General features: G+C 51.8%; 1 protein-coding gene across 3 annotated transcripts in view; it reads right to left on the bottom strand.

Annotated features, from left to right (window-relative positions):
* Nucleotides 1-5,939, bottom strand: part of Tmem40 (transmembrane protein 40) — a 33,594-nt gene that overhangs the window by 27,096 nt on the left and 559 nt on the right. The window lies entirely within an intron of this gene.

The following is a 5,939-nucleotide window of genomic DNA, read 5'->3' on the forward strand; positions in this document are numbered from 1 at the left end:
TCTGTAGACCAGGCTGGCCTCGAACTCAGAAATCCGCCTGCCTCTGCCTCCTGAGTGCTGGGATTAAAGGCGTGCGCCACCACGCCCGGCTCTACTCTACTTCTTAACGAAGAACAGCTTATAGCACCTAGCACAGTCCTGATGTGCACCCTTGGCCCTTGTCAAGCAGGGCACAATTGTTTGTGTACAGTGCCTCCAAGGACACTGGGGAGCCCCACAGTACAGGCTGAGGGGCAAGCAGTGCACAGGAGTCCCACTGGGTAGACGTGAGGCTCAGAAGACACAGTTGTCACTGAGTCAGCCCCAAGAGTGAACCGTGGCTCCAGAGTCCCCAGAAAAGAAACCGCGGATGGAGATAGTGCTAATCATGGAAGTACACGAACAGGAAAAGTGCAGCCTGCCCAGCGCTGCTCTCCCAAGTCCTCTGCCAGCCTCATTCCCATTGAGGACACTCAGCTCTCACCTGTGCCAAACTGGTTATTGGATCAATATTGAGAAGAGTGCTAAAAAAAAAAAAAAAAAGCCCCACCCCCCACCCCCAGTGGCCAACTTCACTCCCTGTGGATACCAGGCCTCAGGACACCAGTGCACAGCACCTAATGTATAGACCCTGATGGCTACCAGCTTACAGTGAGATCAGTTCCTGATAGCATGCTGTAAGTTGAAGGTAAATTGAAAACGCATTTGTGCCTAGCCAGCGGCTCAGCGGCACAGCACACTGAGTGCTGGGTTTTCATCGAGTGGCTGATCTGGAGGTGGCTGTTCTGTCTTCAGGCCTGGACTACTGTTTGCTCTGATGCCTGAAGAGCAAAGGCTGGTTTGTGTCATTGGTGTGTGTGTGTGTGTGTGTGTGTGTGTGTGTGTGTGTGTGTGTTATAGTAAAATGACATCTAGCCCAGTTTAAAAGAGGGCCAAGGATATGAATACAAGTTTCTCGTACACATGGCCAATCGATCTCCACACCACCATTCATTTGTGAAACACAAATCAAAACCACAATGAGATTCCACTTCACCCCCACTAGCACGGGTAAAATGAGACAGAAGGGAACAAGTGTTGACAAGAATGAGAAGACACCAGAGAGTGTCCTTAGAGTCGTGGCAGCAAGGTAAGATTGTGTAGCCTGCCCTGGAGAACAGGTTTGCAGTTCCTCAAAATGCTAATCATAGTTACCAGCTGATCCAGGATTTCACTGCTTGGTATATACTCAAAGGAATTGAGCCGGGCGGTGGTGACACACGCCTTTAATCCCAGCACTTGGGAGGCAGAGGCAGGCAGATTTCTGAGTTTGAGGCCAGCCTGGTCTACAAAGTGAGTTCCAGGACAGCCAGGGCTATACAGAGAAACCTTGTCTCGGAAAAAAAAAAAAAAAAAAGCTGTCCTCTCATCTCCACATTTGTGTCATAGCATGCACACACACACACACATTAAACAAACAGACACATTTTTTTGCAGGCTCCGAAATGCCTAGCTACATCCATGCGGTCAAAGCAACTAGTTCCTGAGGGGGAAGTGCCCGTTGTATGGGAGCAGCTCTATCCTGGGATGAGAAGTGCTTTGAATTTGATAGCCAAGGTTGTATAATTCAGTGAGTCTATGGGAAACCTCTGAATTGTCCTTGTAAAGAGGGAACGATTACAGCAGACAAAGCCCATCTGTCAATAAAGGAGGCAGGTGAGACAGGGTCTCATGTAGACCAGGCTGGCCTTGAACTTATTGTATAGTTGAGGGTGACTTTGAACTCCTGATTCTCCTGACCCCATCTCCCAAGTGCTGAGGTTACAGGTATATGTTGTCATGTCTGGTTCAACAAAGCTGTTTCAGAGAGAGAGGGACAGAGACAGAGACAGAAAGACAGAGGAAGAATCTCTCTCTCTCTCTCTCTCTCTCTCTCTCTCTCTCTCTCTCTCACACACACACACACACACACACACACACACGGGTGGGGGAGAACAGACATGGCTGGGAAAGCAGCTTTAGGAGAATTTTAGAGCCAGATGGGCTAGTGTGGCAGAGGCCACATCACCCAGAGTTCTGGTCCCACTCTCTACAGATCTGTTTCCTTGACCAAAACAGGGTGTCCCCCCCCCCAACTCCACCATTATCACCTCCACCACCACACACATTATTTTCACCATGCCTCCCCTAACACATGTTCCCACCTCTAGGTAGGGCCCTGGATTATCTAGGGCAGTTTTAAACAGAACAAAAGAGAACAATAGCACTCTTGGAGAACCGTTCTGTCCCCTTTAAAAGACCTGTTGGAGGCTTGAGGACCAGGATTCTCTGAGCAGAAACCACCGGATGAGGATGGCTGTCATGAGGAGAAGTAACTCCAAGAGGGCTGAGTGTGGTTCCCTGGGGTCTGCCAGCACCCTCTCCCCTGGGGCCATCCAGCCTCTGTCCCCCACCCCACCCCACCCCCATTGTCTTTACTAATTTCACTCTACAGGTTCCTTTCAGCACAGGGTTCTCCCAACCTGGCGAGGGAGGGAGGTGGCTTTACCTGATCTGAGCCAGAGGCAGAGGCTGAGACCCTTTGCATTCCCTAAGCTTCTGGCTTCCACCACAACAGGCTGAGAAAGGCCTCTAGATACTTAGCCAAATCCTTCATTTCCAAACGGGGAAACTGAGGTCCAGTGAGGCCAGGCATTTCTAAAAGTCCACAGCAAGCCAGTGATAAGAGTCAGAGCTGGTCATGGACTGTCTAAGCTATGGAAGTGTCAAAACAAATACGAGGGGCAAATGGTTCATCCTGCCCCGATGTCATCCACAATGGACACTGAGGGGCCTCAGCAAGCCAGGGAAGTGCAGAGCTGGGCTTCCATCCCAGGCCACCAAGGAAGCACAAGGAGCCAAGCCTAAGGATCAACCATGTCTCCCAATCCTCCTGAAACCACCCCACATAACCCCCAACCCACCCCCACCCCTGCTTGACCAGTCCCATGTCCCATGTCCCATTACCTGGAGTCCCTGGGCTCATGTGAGCTGCAAGGTGAGCTGTGTGTTGACTGTGAATGTGGCCAGGCTGGGGAAGGAGAGGCCATGGCACCGTGACAGCAGAGGGCGGGGCAACCATGACGTTGCCCCTGGGCCCCGGCTGGCTCACCCTGGTGCTGTGGCATTCCTTCCTGTGGTGCTATCAGCCCCCAGGCCTTCCTGTCTGACTTGCCTCTTCCCCCAGCATCCTAGGAGGGGCTGATGGTGGCAAACGCACCCCGCAGACCCCAGGATCACACTGAAACCTGAAGCCCCAAGTGGCAACCATGTTGGACCTCCCCAGATCGTGACAAGCTCCAGGAAGGGAGGAGTTGAGGGTTTGTCTTGGGTTCTCCCTCCTTACCCAGGAGGTTGATTCAGGCTCCAGTCATGTGTCCCGACCTGCCCTGCAAGTTAGAAGATGCTGTCATGTTCCTTGCTCCTGGATACCAAGGCTGGAGTGGTGTATGGAGAGGATGAGGGAGTTCAGGGACCATGGAGAGGGGCTGAAAGCCATACAGTGCTTCCCCTTGGGGAGGGAAGCAAGGAGGCAGGTCAGGAGAGCAGCCTCCTGTCTAGGACGGGTAGGAACTCAGTCCTCAAGAGGCAGGAAACCAAGGGTTACCTCACCCCGCTGCCACCTCTGCGTTGTGCTCACTCATCAGTCACCCTGAGCAGCAGGACAGGAAATGTTTGCTGTCACTGTCCAAGGGAGTACCGACCAGCAGGGATAAAAGGCAGGGCCATGAGCTTCCTGGAAAAGCAGCCCCGCTCATCCTAGGCTCAGGCCCGACCCATGACTGTTCGCTCAAGCTCAGCATGACCTCAACCTGTGAAGCAAGTCCTACAGACCTGACTCTGTTGTCCCCCAAACCCACCCCTGCTCCCAATCCACTTCCACAGCCACCATGTGGTTCTTACACCGCCACTCCTCTTCCCCAGCTTCTGCCCTGCCCCTTCCCCATCGCTGTCCAATTGGGCAGCTAATTCAGCTCTGTACCCACTATGAATAACTGTCAGTTCTCAGGGCACAGCCCATTCTGGAAGTCCATCTGCCCCATGCCTCTTGTTCCGACCTTAACTCTATGACAGCCTCTCTCCCTCAGCCAGTGCTATCCCAGATAGGCACCTACCTCAGGACCTTTGCACTGGCTGTTCTATTCAGAACTCTTTCCCTTAGAAAGCCTTCTTCCTTCACTCTTTAGGTCTCTATTCAAATGTTACCTTCCCAAAGGGCCTGCTGTGATCAACCTGCTAGGGCTCTAGCTCCTCCTCAGCCTACCTCAGCCTGTTTCAGCCTGCCTTAGTCTGTTACAGCCTGCCTCAGCCTGCCTCTGCCTGCCTCGCTGTTCCACACTCCACACATTATTTTCTGGCGCAGACTTCCTCATGAAACATGTGCTCTAGGATCTGGGACAGGGACCAATGTGTAGAAGGCATTCAGTCAATTTTGCTGCATGAGAAAGCGATCAGAAAGGTTAGCCTGATGTGTGCGTGTGTGGTGGTGGGGAGGGTGGAGGGCACACTCCAGACATCACCCCATATGGTATGAGAACAAGTAAACAAACAAACAAAAAAACTTATTTATTCTCATAATGTACTCACTTCAGATGAGCAAGAGACAAAATCACCTGGAAACCCCTTAGAAACTGCTAAGCCCCCCGGGCCCTTCCTAGCCACGTGCAATCACAAGTTGTCCCCAGGCTATCCTAGCACATCTGCGCTGACACATGCTCATGTCAGAGCCCCACCAGTCTGAATGTTTTCTGCCATCTTGAAGGATTAAATGACTGGCACACAGGAAGTGCCTTCTCAAAGGAATCGTCTAACTTTGGTTTCCCTTCTCTGATTCTGTCATGAGGCACTTCCCCCCACCCCCACCCTGTGCCTCAGTTTCCCTCTCTGCCTCTCCTGAAGCACCTGCTTGGATATTTACCTGGAGCCTGACAGCGGTACCTCCACGTGGGTAGATGTCATAGTCAGGGCGGACCTGTCTGAGGTGTCAAGGCCCCACCTTAGCTCCACCCAGGTGACGTCAGTGCCCAGCGTGTGGGTGACTCAGAGCCTCCCACCAGGATAGAGCACAGCTGACAGCCCCCGGGGAGTCAGCACAGCAGCTGGGCTTGACTGACAGCTTTCCTGCATTCCAGAACTGCTACCCAGGCCCCTGACTCAGCAGGCACGTGCACCCTACAGACAACAGACAGACAGCCCAGCCTCAGTTTCCCCATTTGTTAAAATGATAAGGCAGCAGCTCCCTACACATGACAGGAGTGCTTGTGTCTGCTGGCCAATGACACCCAGCCTTTGCAATCTATGCCTTAGTGTTCTTGGGATTAGATCATGGGATTCTTGAAGAAGCCCCAGTGACTTGTTAGACCTATAAGTGTAGAAGGAAAAGAAAAGAAATCTCCCCTGCTGTGAACCCCAGGGGTCTGGCTGTTTACACCCCACCCCACCCCCCAAGGATGTCTGGGAAGACAGGACCTAGCTTTTCCATCTGAAATTGCCTGTAAAATGACTTCTCCAAGGCCAGGGGTAATGGCTCACACTTGTTCTTCCAGTGCTCAAGAGGTTGAAGCAGGGGGATTTCTGTGAGTTTCAAACCAGCCTGGTCTACATAGGGAGATTTTTAGCTTTAAAAATCAATTTGTTTGACTAAATTAAACCCAAACAAACAATTCTAAATCAGAGTATTGTGTCCATTTCATGGATACAAAAAGTGAGATGAAATTATTTTTCTCAAGGTCACAAGGCTGGGCTGAGATTGGCACCAAAGTCTCATTGGCTTGAAACCCCAACCCTTCCCACTCCATGGAGAAACTCCAAGTTAATCCATAGGCTTACACAGGTCCAGTTTTTGCTATTCAAACGTAGGACTGAAACCTGAGCTTTCCCCCTCCTCCTTCCCCTTCTCCTCCTTCTTCCTCCTCCTCCCTCCTCCTCCTTCTTCCTCCTCC

This window comes from Mus caroli, chromosome 6 (genome assembly GCF_900094665.2).
Source record: "Mus caroli chromosome 6, CAROLI_EIJ_v1.1, whole genome shotgun sequence".
Taxonomy (NCBI): domain Eukaryota; kingdom Metazoa; phylum Chordata; class Mammalia; order Rodentia; family Muridae; genus Mus; species Mus caroli.